This window comes from Delphinapterus leucas, chromosome 5, assembly GCF_059928025.1.
Source record: "Delphinapterus leucas isolate spDelLeu-1000000601 "Yukka" chromosome 5, BTC_Dleu_Yukka2, whole genome shotgun sequence".
In the NCBI taxonomy this organism is placed as follows: domain Eukaryota; kingdom Metazoa; phylum Chordata; class Mammalia; order Artiodactyla; family Monodontidae; genus Delphinapterus; species Delphinapterus leucas.
Window position 1 is genome coordinate 121171823 of NC_143133.1, and position 13682 is coordinate 121185504.

The 13682-nt window shown below is 36.9% G+C and overlaps 1 protein-coding gene across 1 annotated transcript in view; it reads left to right on the top strand.

The window, feature by feature from the left end:
- The window catches only part of STPG2 (sperm tail PG-rich repeat containing 2), a 529587-nt gene that overhangs the window by 387669 nt on the left and 128236 nt on the right, over positions 1–13682 (top strand). The gene's annotated exons all lie outside the window — the stretch shown is intronic.

Below are 13682 nucleotides of genomic sequence, written 5' to 3' on the forward strand. Positions count from 1 at the left end.
ACGGTGTTCAGAATTTTATCTCCCTTATCTCTATTTCACATCATTTTTCATCTTCAAGTGTGATGATCTGTGGAAGAATCGGGTTATCCAAAAGTGTACCATTTATTTAGAACTACAATATTTTCCCAGCTGCTAAAACTTTCTAACCTTATGTTTCAAAAATTGAGCAAGTCAAGTTATGGGCTGACTCCCATAGGGATGATGTTATGTAACTTGGGTCTTCATTATTATATAAACTGATTAATGTTAGAGAACATGGAGCAGCAAAAATTCACCTTTTGCGCCCACAGTTATACCCCTTCTCTTATGTACTCAACTATTTTTTTCTGGTCTAATTCCAAATTCCAGGGTTTGTTAGTGGAAGTTAATTTATAAAATATAAATGTTACAATTTCATTTAAATTCTTTTAAAATATTTTGATAAATGGACCTGCTGTCTCTCTAAAGTTTCTTTATTGTCATATAATTATTCCTTAGTTGCATATTTATCATTTCATCAACTAAAATCACTTTCTTCTGTCTTTGAACTATTTTTAATGCTGTTTCTTGAACAGCTTGCAGGTTATTCTGTGTGTTTCTGGTACTGAGATATGCAACTAAAATGAGTATTCCAGATGCAGACTCAATATAATTGTGTAGTGAAGGATTTCACCTCCTAGTTTAAATATGTGATGGCCTATTTTCTTGACACATTTTAATGTACATCCACATCCAGTTCACAATTAATCTTCTCTTCAGTTCATCGCCTGCTTTCTTTATGCAAAATCTGAGAATAATGCTGCATCATGTTTTCTCCTCTAAATTCTTTACTTTGAGTAACTTACTTGTTATCAGTTAAGTATATAATCACTAATATTATTTTTACATAATTCCATGGTATTACATCTGCATCTTATACTTAAGTCAGGTGTAACCTCTTAGTTGATTCTTTTACTGTGTGTGTCTGTGTGCACATGCAGTATCAATAGGCATATATAAATTATATGGATGTGTATTTATTATAACTATACATGTTTATGTATTTGTAGGCTAAAAACACCTAGACGGATTAAAAATAATCACCTAGAACAGAAGTTGGCAAACTATAGTCTATGGACCAAACTGGTCTGATTCCTATTTTTGTAAATAAAGATTTATTGAAACACAACCATAGTCATTTTGTATATATATTGTCTATTGTACATTTGCAATACAAAGGCAGAGTTGAGTAGTTGTGACCAAGACTTTATGATCCACAAAGCCTAACACATTTCCTATCTAGCCTTTTCAGAAAATGTTTGCCAACTCCTGACCTAGAAAATTGTTTATATGGTTGTTAAGTGCTTAATAAATATTTGTTTAATGAATGAATGAATTATTAAATTAATATATGAATGGATGAATTTAATGATTGTTAGGTTAAAATTACTGATTCATGGATTTTTATTACTAACATTGCTTTTATTACTTTAAAATATGAAATTGTGTGTTTTTCATATAAAAAACTACAAAGAGGTTAATAAAAATAGGTCATAATTTTCTTGCCTATATAATGGCTATTGATGTTTCTAAATAAAAACAATACACATACATATCCAAAGTTAATGAGGTAATTATTACATGATTTTGTGATTCTTTCCAGAAAATAAAATCCATAGTGATTACACACACATACACTAACACACATGAGAGCACACTTTCATCTATTTTACACCTTTTTTCTCTTGGAGATTTTTTCATATTAACATATTTATAACTACCTTCTATTCTTAACTGTATGATATTCCTTAAGATCAGCCAGTCTGTAATCAGCACGGATTTATATCCCCCTTCTGCTGCTTTCTATGGAACCTTGGGCAAGAACTCCTCGTGCTTGTGTCTTCCATCTTTAAAATAGGCATAATATCCCAATATTTTGTGTGATTTAGGTAAAATTATACATATTAAGTGCTAAGAAGAGTGGGTAGAAAGTGTTAGCTCTTGTTTTTGTCTTTGCTATTATTGTTGGACACTTTGAACTGAAGTTCATTTTATTGCATATGAATATCCAGTTGTTCCAGCATCATGTGTTGAAAGACTGTCCTTTCTCTACTGAACTGCCTTTTCACCTTTGATAAAATCAGTTATGAATCTATTTCTGCACTCACTGTAGCTATTCTTTCCATTCCATTCTCTTGATCTATTTGACTACATGTAACCAGTGCTACACTGTTCTAATCAATGTAGCTTTATAGTAAGTTGTGAAATTAGGCATCCTACAAATTTTTTCTTTCACAAAGTTGTTTTAGCTATATCAAATCCTTTGCATCCCATGTAAATTTTAAAATCAGTTTCTCAATTGATTTTTAAAAACCTGCTTTTTTAAAAAAAATTGCGATTGTGTTGAATCTGTAGTTCTATTTGAGAAGAATTGCCACCTTAACAATATTGTTAATATTGTTAATATTGTTAACAATCTTTCAATCAGTGAACATGATATGCCTCCATACTATTTAGGTTTTTGTTCATTTCTCTCAATAATGTTTTACATCACATTTATGTCTACAGGTATTTCACATCTTCTGTCATAGGTCTCCCCATATTTCATATTTTTGATGCTATTGTAAATGGTATTTTTAAAACTTTAATTTTTGATTGTTTATTGCTCATAATTAGAAAGGCAGTTGATTTTTTGTATATTGATCTTGCATCCTGCAATTCTACAAAACTCACTTATTAGTTCCAGTAACTTTTCTTATAAATATCACCAGATTTTCTATATACATGATAATGCCTTCTGTGCATTAAGAAAGTTTTACTTGTCCTTTCCATTATGGAGACTGTTTATTCCTTTCTCTGACCTTATTGCACTAAGTAGAACTTCCAGTAAAATGTTAAATAGAAGAGGTGAGAGATTTTTTTTTTTTAAACCTAGAGTAAGGAATTTGGGTTTGATTCTGAGGGTTGGGGGGAGCCAGTGGAGGGTTTTCAGCATGATCTCCTTTTTTATTTTTCTTTTAAAATATTTATTTGGCTGCATTAGGTCTTAGTTGCAGCATGTGGGATCTTCGTTGCGGCATGTGGGGTCTTTCATTGTGGTGTGCAGGCTTCTCTCTAGTTGTGGCGCACTGGCTTAGTTGTCCTGTGGCATCTGGGATCTTAGTTCCCTGAGCAGGGATCGAACCCATATCCCCTGCACTGGAAGGTGGATTCTTAACCACTGGACCACCAGGGAAGTCCCAAGAGCAGATTTCTTTTCGTGATATTAAGAGACTGTGTTTTGGGTTTTCTCTAATCCCTCTGGCTAGAATACATCATTTTGTTTCTTCTCCCCCAACCAAATAGTCCTAAATGGCTTATGGCACTGGGGATAATTCTTTTTTGTTGTTGTTGTTAGTTTATGCTTTATAACAATTTTTTTTTTAAACTGAGGATAATTCTTCCCACACTCTAAAGTTGGTTATAAGAGCCAGTGATTCTCCTAGAATGGTTCCCTATCAGTTAGTTCACATGAAAACAGCAGGAACTCTTAGTTAAGCAAAAATATTTCTTAAGCAAAAATTTTGCCCATTTTTTTGAATTGGCTTGTTTGTTTTGCTTAAGTAAAACATTCCACAAATTTGTAAAATAAAGGCTCAATGTTTTTATTTTTATTAAAATATATTTATTTATTTTGGCTGCACCGGGTCTTAGTTATGGCATGTGAGATCTTCATGGCCGCATGCAGGATCTTTAGTTGTGGCATGCGAACTCTTAGTTGTGGCATGCGAACTCTTAGTTGCAACATGCATGTGGGATCTAGTTCCCTGACCAGGGATCAAGCCCAAGTCCCCTGCATTGGGAGCATGGAGTCTTAGCCACTGGACCACCAGGTAAGTCCCTCAATGTTGTTGTTTTTAAAAAGAGGTTCTGGAAACTTAATCTCTGTTAATACCTGCATTATGACTAGAGTAGTTCTGTACTTTACTCAGCATTGTAAAGGACCTGCCAAGTGACCAGTAGTACACAGTTACTATTCCTTCAGCTTGCTCTGAGTGACCCTAGATAGACCTCTTTCTATTGCTGTTGTTTTTGTTTTTGTTTTTGTTTTTGCGGTACGCAGGCCTCTCACTGTTGTGGCCTCTCCCGTTGCGGAGCACAGGCTCCGGATGCGCAGGCTCAGCGGTCATGGCTCACGGGCCCAGCCGCTCTGCGGCATGTGGGATCTTCCCGGACCGGGGCACGAACCCGTGTCTCCTGCATCGGCAGGCGGACTCTCAACCACTGTGCCACCAGGGAAGCCCCTATTGCTGTTTTAAAAGTTTTTGTAGCTAGTAATACGGTAATAGGGCTGGTAGCTGGCCACTGTGAAACTGGCATTCAGGACATTGAATCTCTTCTTCTAGTGTAAGAAATTCCATGTAAGTCTGTTTGTAGCCTTGGCAAGAAACCATGACAGCCTAGATCATCAAATCTATATTTGTTTATAAGTTGGCCAATGGTGAAGACTTAAAAAGTAACATTACAGTAATAATGTAAGGGAATTTTCATCAGTACTGTCAAGAATTGTATATTTATGCCAAAAATATATGCCCAGGGCTGTTTCATTGATAAGCATACTATAGTGTCTCAAAAACATCAGGAGATTGTCACATTCTTGTTATTTGTCACTTCGTGGACCTTCTTTTCTCTAAGTTTATGACAGCAGTTCACATAGCACCGTCCTCATTTATCTCCATGCTGCAGTATAAATAATACAGAGCTTGCTAGCGATCCAGGTAACCTAAATTTATATTCATATAACTTTTAGGATTATTACTGGAATTTGTATGCATTCAGTAAATACAACAGTTAAAGGCATTTGTATACATCCAGTAAATACAACAGTTAAAGGAATTATTGTACCACCAATCAATTTATCATTCTAGACTGTATCTTTTACTCAGTTACAAATACTATGTTTTGATTTGGGCTTTTTTTCCTTGTAATATATCAAAAACATTATTTTCTGAGAAATCATAAGAAATTTAAATTTTGTTAGAGGTCAATTTAATTTTGGCCTGTTGTTTTGGAAGGGCCCATCTGGAGACTGGCTAAAAAAGCCTTCAGCCTGGCTCCTCTGGGACCAAGCTGTCTCCTTAGTACCTTTGGGGTTAGTTTGCACGTTGTTTGAATTGAGCCTTTTGTGCTGTAAAATGTTTGAGCTATTTGTAAATTGTTTACATTAGAGGAAAAACCTCTGACAAATGAGATCCTGGTTTTTGAAGTATTTTGAAGCTACCCCCCTCCCCCTTACAGGTATTTCAGCTGATTTTATGTCTAAAAAACATGGTTCTTCCTCATGTGCATTTCTAACTAAATGGACTAACCTGACCAAAGGCAATTTAGAACATCAGTGGCCATTATGGGGAACTTTTGAATTCCCCAAACTTAATTTCCTTAAAACAGAATTGGACTACAATAGCTCAAAAATTTCAGAACTGAGTGGAGTGCTTATTTTGATAGGTATTTTGAGGTTTCCCAATGTTATCAGGAGTCTAAAATTGACTCTCTGCAAAATAAGATTTTAAGATTAACTGAGACAAACAAAGGATTAAAGAAAGATAAGATGGATCCAGAGGCCTCAGGCTGCTTCTTCTCTTCCTTGGTCAGACTCCACCTCTAGCACCATCTTCCTCCTTTTCTTCTAAACCACTTTATGCCTCCTCTATATCCTCAATTTCCCCACAATAATCCCTCACCAATCTTTCCCTTTTCTCTGAAACTCTCCCCACTTCCTTTTCCTCTCAACTTGTCAGTCAGAACCCATCCATTTAAAATTAAGCTTTCTGAGGATCCAGGAGCTAAACCCTTAATTTCTCATACTCTCTGAACTAAAGCTGAATTGCAAGGCATAGTCAAAGATTTTCCCAAAGTAATTAAAGATCCTCACATATTTACTAAGGAATTTAGTATAGTCATTTAAACTTATCAACCTCATCTCTCAGACTTATATCAGCTAATTCATATGTCTTTCGGCAAAGACCAGGCCAAGCAGTGGATGAAAACTGCTAATTGGGAAAATCCTGAAAGGTCTCTAGAATTACAACCAGGAGACTAGCCCACTAACTTATATGATCAGGCTAGATCAATCATTAGGCAAACTTCATTGAGCAATTCCTAAGGCTTTTCAAAGCTGTTGATTAGAACAAAATTTGGGCTTGCACACAAAAATCTGATGAACCTGTTCCTGATTATTATAATCAACTCAGATTATTTTTAAAGCAAATTTTAGTCTTCCTTCAGATATTCGTTTCACTCAGGTAGCTTTTAAGCCTATGTTTATTAATGGGCTGAATCAGGACCTTTCCCTTCTAGTGAAAAGAACCAGGGTGGAATGGGAAACTATGTCCACTCCAGATTTTGCTAATCTGGCACACCACCTCTCTTGCACTGTAAAAGCAAGAGCACCAAAATTCTTAATCTTCACCTCCAATGAATGAAGGTTCCAACACGAAAACAAAACCTTTCTAGTTTCTGCTATTATTGAAAAGAGGTAGGATATTGGAAAAGAGATTGTTACAAATTTAAGCACTTTGGGTGCCTTTGGACCTCTAACCAGCCTTTCCACCTTCCTCCCAATTCTCAATGATGGGGCTGTGAGGAACTACAGGCACTCTTCCCAATCCTCCCTCTTAATCAGCTTGGTAAATCTTTTCTCCGGATTAGGGATGAATCTCTTCCAGTTCTAGTTGACACTTGAGCCAAACTTTCAGTGCTCAACCTTACTACTATAAAACAGCCACTGCCTGTTAGTCCTAAAACAGCTAGAATAGGAGGGGGATCTCTAATGAACCGCAAGAGGTTCCTGTCTCTGAACCTGTTCCCTTTTGTTTAGGCCCTTTGGGAGATACTTACTCTGTTCTCTTTAGTTCATCCACCCCTACCCATTTATTATGCTGAGACTTCTTAGACAAGTATGCTAGAATTTCTTTCTCCCAAAAGGGGGAAATAATTCTAGAATTTGACAGTAGTCATCAAAGTAACACACTAGGTGAATTAAATGACCCTTTATTTGTTCGGTCTCTGATGGTACTAGAGCAGATTCTGGAAACACTGATCATTTGTTCCTATTGAATCAGCTACCATTTCCTTATGGGCAAAATCTCCAAATGATGTTAGCAAAACTCACCGCACACCACCCATCAGCATTCAAATAGATCCCTCAAAACCTCCTCCCCCAGTTAATCAACACTCTGTAAGTAATGAAGTATTTCAAGGCATAAGGCCCATCATAGAAGATTACAAGGCTCAAGCTCTCATCATCCCTTGTACTAGCCTCTGTAACAGTCCTATTTTGTCAGCGATAAAACCCAAGGGCCAAGGATAGAGGTTTGTGCAGGACCTCTGAGCAATAAACCACATTGTTATCCCTCAACACCGTGTTGTTCCTAACCCTCATACGTTACTAACATCCACTCCCACAGATGCCGAAAGCTGAGCCTCTGTACACCGGTGCCAGAGACAGGGTTTTGGGTGAAGTAGGAAAGAATAGCTTCATTGCTTTGCCAGGCAAAGGGGGACACAGAGGAATCCTACCCTTGAAAACTATGTGTCCCAACCCAGAAGGATTTGATGAGGAGTTTTATAGCAATGGTTGAAGGGTGGGGTTGCTGATAAGATTAAGGTGTATGCAGGGCCTTCATTCCTCTAATCTGGTCTCCGGTAATGTCTTGATGAGCTTCTCTGGCTCCTTTAATGTAGCCTCAGGTGGTCTTTCTCTGGTATGAAGAATGCCTGTATCTTAAAGAGCTTAAAGGTGTCCCTTCAGGTGGAACCAGGACCCTGCCCCAAGGCTACACTATTGTTTCCTGGCTGCCTCTCCCTTGTCTTTGCATCCCTTCTAAGATTCCCTTAGAATCTGCCCTTTGGAACTCAGGGAAGGTCATGGAGTCAAGAAACAGGAGACAGAAAGGCTTTTGTGCCCAGAAGGTCCACAGGGTCCTGCTTGGTTTCACCACTGGAAGTAAATTCTTTACTATAATTGATTTATGCAGTGAATTAGTTATTCTAATTGATGAAACCAGCCAATACCTTTTTGCCTTCACTTGGGAAGAAAAACAATTCGCCTGGACAATAATGCCTCAGGGTTTTACTGAGAGTTTTTCTAATTTCTCACAAATCCTGAAGGCTGATCTGGATGATATAAAGTTCCCTAGAGGTCCTACTTTGTTGCAATATGCAGATGAGTTGCTTCTTTACTTTCCTTCTCAAGTCTCACAGGAAGATAGCATCCACTTGCTAAAGATTTTAGCTTCAAAGGGAATAAGGTTGCCAAAGAAAAATTGCAGTTTTCCCAAACCCGGGTTTGATATTTAGGGCATCTGATATCAGAGCAAAGGCTACACCTAGATTCAGATAGACTTCATGGTGTCCCAAGTTTCCCAAAGCTAAGTACCAACTTGCAAGGTTTTCTCAGGCTAGTTGATTATTGCCAAAATTGGATTCCATATTTCTTATACCATACCTCTATATGTTTTACTGAAAAATAAGAACTCCAACCTAATTTTATGGGAAAAACCAGACAACATAGCCTTTGAAGCCTTAAAGGAATGTTTGATGAACCCACCTGCCCTTGGGCATCCCAATTATCAGATTCCCTTTTCCTTTTTTGTATATGAAAAGGAAAGGAATGCCCTTGGGCTACTAACTCAAAAACAAGAGACCACCATCCACCCATAGACTATTGTAACCAGCAACTGGACACTGTGGCATGGGTCCAGTTGGTGGCTACACCTCTTTCCTTAGAGCCATTACGGCCACTGCCCTTATAGTTAAAGCCACCAAAAAAAATCATTGTGGGATGCCCTTTAACAATTTTTGTACCTCATAGAGTAGAAGCTCTCCTGAATTCTCATCACATCAACATTTCTCAGACAGCTGCCTTACCTCTTATAAGTCCTTTTGTTAACTGCTCCTCACATAACTCTTACATTATAATAGCTACTCTTCTCCCATCCATCATCAATGAAGTCCCTCACTGCTGCTTAACACTGACAGACCACCTCCTGACTCCCCATGATGATCTACAGGAAATTCTACTGGTTAACATTAACTTTTCATAGTTCATTGATGGCTCTTATTTAAAAGGTGACAATGGCAAATACTGTGCTGGGTATGCTATTATAACTCCTTTTGATGTCACTGAGGCAGCATCTTTACTTATGGCTACTTCGGCCCAACAGGCTGAATTTTACTCTCTAACATGGATCTGTACTTTAGCCAAGGACGAAACTACCATTATTTATACTGACAGTAGATATGATTTCAGAGTGGTTCATGATTTTGGGATGTTGTGGGAGCAACATGGCTTCCTCACATCCAGTGGAAATAAAAATTTTAAATGACCCCTATGTGCAAGAATTATTGGATGCAGTACTTTTTGCCTGATCTTTTGCTGTTATTAAGATTCTGGGGCATTCTAAATTTGACTCTCTGGAAGCTAGGGGAAATCATCTTGCTGATATTTCAATAAAGAATGCTGTAAAGGGACCAACAGCAGCCAAACCTCTGTCATGATACTAAAGGATATTTCTCCCAAATGATAATTTAGAAAAGCTGACTAGAGAAGCCCAACAGTTGACCTCAGAAAAGGAAATCTCAGACCAATCCTTTTTGGAACCCATAAACTCTCACTCTTTGAAATAGTCACAGGACGTTCAATGTACTTAGCTTCTGCTGCTTCTGACCTACAACTGAAAAAAAAGGAGAGATATTCCAATATTGCAAAGGCCTAATGACTTCTATTAAAAATAACCATGCTTTGGTAAAGCAATCTTTTCATAGTGCACCCTTGGGAGACAAAGCATCACACATTACAATCTGGAGATTTTTGTCTATTGGAAAAGACACCTCCAGAACTGTTTTCAACTTCATTGGAAAGGTCCTTATCAGGTACCACTAACCATCCCTTTGGCTGCCAAACTTCAAGACATAGACTCTTGGATTTATATGACCCACCTATAGAAAGCACCAAACTCTGACTGGAACTGGCCATCATCTGGTGATGTGAAAGTAAAGATTTCCCAGAACTGAAGCAGATGACATCTAATGAGACAGATTTCCCAAGATATCTGGACCTGTCCTGTTGGCAGTCTGTCACCAATCCTTGGATGATGATATAATGCTTCAGATGATCTCTAATGACTATGATCTTGATAATATATGGACTGTATATAAAAAGTGCCTGATTGCAAATGAAGCAACTGACAAAGGATTAATCTCCAAAATATACAAGCAGCTCATGCAGCTCAATATCAAAAAAACAAAAAACCCAATCCAAAAATGGGTAGAAGACCTAAATAGACATTTCTCCAAAGAAGATATACAGATTGCCAACAAACACATGAAAGGATGCTCAACATTACTTATCATTAGAGAAATGCCAGTTAAAACTACAATGAGGTATCACCTCACACCAGTCAGAATGGCCATCATCAAAAAATCTACAAACAATAAATGGTGGAGAGGGTGTGGAGAAAAGGGAACCCTCTTGCACTTTGGTGGGAATGTAAATTGATACAGCCACTATGGAGAACAGTATGGAAGTTCCTTATAAAACTAAAAATAGAACTACCATATGACCCAGCAATCCCACTACTGGGCATATACCCTGAGAAAACCATAATTCAAAAGGAGTCATGTACCACAATGTTCACTGCAGCACTATTTACCATAGCCAGGACATGGAAGCAACCTAAATGTCCATCAACAGATGAATGGGTAAAGAAGATGTGGCACATATATACAATGGAATATTACTCAGCCATAAAAAGAAACAAAATTGTGTTATTTGTAGTGAGGTGACAGACCTAGAGTCAGTCATACAGAGTGAAGTAAGTCAGAAAGAGAACAACAAATACCGTATGCTAACACATATATATATGGAATCTTAAAAAAAAAAGAAAAATGATTCTGACCAACTTTGCGGCAGGACAGGAATAAAGATGCAGACATAGAGAATGGCCTTGAGGATACTGGGAGGGGGAAGGATAAGCTTGGGCAAAGTGAGAGCATAGCACTGACATATATACACTACCAAATGTAAAATAGATAGCTAGTAAGAAGCAACTGCATTGCACAGGGAGATCAGTTCGGTGCTTTGTGACCACCTAGAGGGTTTGGATAAGGAGGGTGGGAGGGAGACGCAAGAGGGAGGGGATATGCAGATATATGTATACATATAGCTGATTCCCTTTTTAATTTAGTTTCACAGCAGAAACTCAGAAACCATTGTAAAGCAATTATACCAATAAAGATGTTAAAAATGAAAAAAATCATTTCTAAGGGGTGAGGACTTAAACTTTTTTTTTACCCCAATTATAACATTTTACTTTGAAATTTCAAGAGCCATATATTAGTACCTAAAAGGAAAAATGTATTAGCTGATTTTTAAAATTCTGTTTTCCTGATTAGGATAGTTAGCAAAAATAATTAACATTTTAACTCCCATAGGCAATGTTTTGTATTTTCCGAGTGTGTATGTATGTGTGTGTGTTTATGCTAATATGAAACTCTTGAGTATATATGATATGTACTTCTCTATTAATAAGAAATCAATGTTGGGCACGTTCAAATATCATTTAATAGCCATAAGTAATGATCTTTACTATCAATTAATTAAAAATGCATGAAAGTTCTTTGCAGAAGTAGATAATTATTTTTCTTTGCCTAGAAGACAGATGTGGTTTAATGATTACATAGTGATTATTTATTGTAAATATTCTCTTTCTCACTTAGTCCTGAGCTCTTGGCTAAAACAGATGGGTGTTTTATTTCCTTGATTACACAGATACTGTATATTTGATGATAAATGAATAGGAAAACTTCTAAATTCTAAATCTTAACAACTTCTGTCTCCCCAGGTGTTTAGTTTTTAGTTTCTAGCCAGTGAAGGCTATGGCTATGCCATAGTTAGGAACAGAAGCACCTAAGTAGTTACTGCTTAATATAGATATGTTCAATTTTGTATTGCTATAGGAAGAGGGGCTATTTTCATTATTAGAGTTTCTGATTAAGTAAATATTTACCAGAAACTCTTTTTTGCTTTAACCTTTGTTGAAAATTGCAGAGAAATTGGCTTTCTTTGATTATAGGAAAACTGAAGATTGAGATATGGGTGCACAGATGAGGAGGATATGGCTTTTCTGATGATGCGTTTGATTCACATCCCAGACGAGTTTGAGGTTTTGCTTGTAGAAAAGGTTTTTGAGGGAGTGGGATTTAGGCTAGTCTCTTGCCTTTCAGGTTCCTATCTTGGTAGACAAACGTACTAAGCAACTTTGAGCTTATTGAGAGAATAGAAACTAAGGAAATGCTTTACCAAGGTACATGGGATCTACTTCCCCTATATAGTCAGATTACATTGCTTGCTTTAAATTCCCTTTTTTTGACAAACTACTTGAGGGGTTAATCTAGTTAATCCATGGTCTTTCTTGCCAGTCTGTAATTCTAGTGAATTCTTGTGTAATGGACACATACCTGTCATTGTACACGTTATGCCCTTTATTTCGTTTTTGAGGACTTTTAACATCCTTCAGATCGTGATTTTGAATATTCATGGTTATTACTAAGTTAATATATATAGACTATTTTTGCTGAAATAAACAAGATATTTTATTTATGTACTTTACAATTAGTGTTTAGAGAAAATCTTCCCAGGTAATAGGTGTGAAAATATATAAAATAATTATTAAACAAAAATTTTTAAATACTTTGTAGACTTTTAGAGTCCATAAAGTAGTAATATATACTTTGACTCTCCAAAAGTAACAACTATTAGAGGATTTCACAGTCTTATTTGGCCACATAATTTTTTGCTCTCAGAGATCAATAATCATGGTCCTAAACTGCAGTCACATGAAATACTATGTGGTGGGCCGAACAGTTGCCCCCTCATAAATGCCCATTTCCTAACCCCCAGAAATTGTAAGTATTTTATCTTATATGGCAACATAATTAAGGTTAAAGGCCTTGAGGTGGGGTGATTATTCTGTATTATCTGGGTGGATCCAGAATAATCATATGACTGAAAAAAGCAGAAAACCTTTCCCACTGATGGCTTTGAAGGTGAAGGAAGGGGGCCATAAGCCAAGGGTTACAGGCAGCTTCCAGAAGCTGGAAGACACAAGGAATACTGACATGTGTCTGCTGACACCTTGAATTTTGCCCAGTGAGATCTATGTTGGACTTTGGACCTATAGAACTGTGAGATAAATTGTGTTGTCAGCCTCTAAATTTGTAGTAATTTGGGAAATGCTGGTTTAATTCTAACTTCTTTTATTGATAAGAAAAATGAGGCCTAGTGATGTTAAAGATGTTTGACAAGCTCAAAAAATTTACTTTTGTAAGGGAGGCAAAACTTTTCCTTTATCCTCTTAACTTCTCTGGCTAGGCCTAAGGATTAAGTTGACATATGACAGATTAACAGGTGGCAAGCATACAAATTTTACTTAATATTTTTACATGTACATGGTAATCCTCACAGGAAAATGAAGACTCCAAAACAGTTAGGCCTAAGTGCTTATATACTATGTTGCACAAAGAGTAGTAATTGTGGAAAAGTAACTGTAATATATAGGGAGGACTAAAGAAGGGTTATTTTAACAAAACTTGTTTGTACATCTTTCTCTTGGTCTTAACTCCCCATCTAAGGTGATAAGAATGTTCTTTTCCTCCTGGTTTAGGGAGGGCATCTTTACCATGGG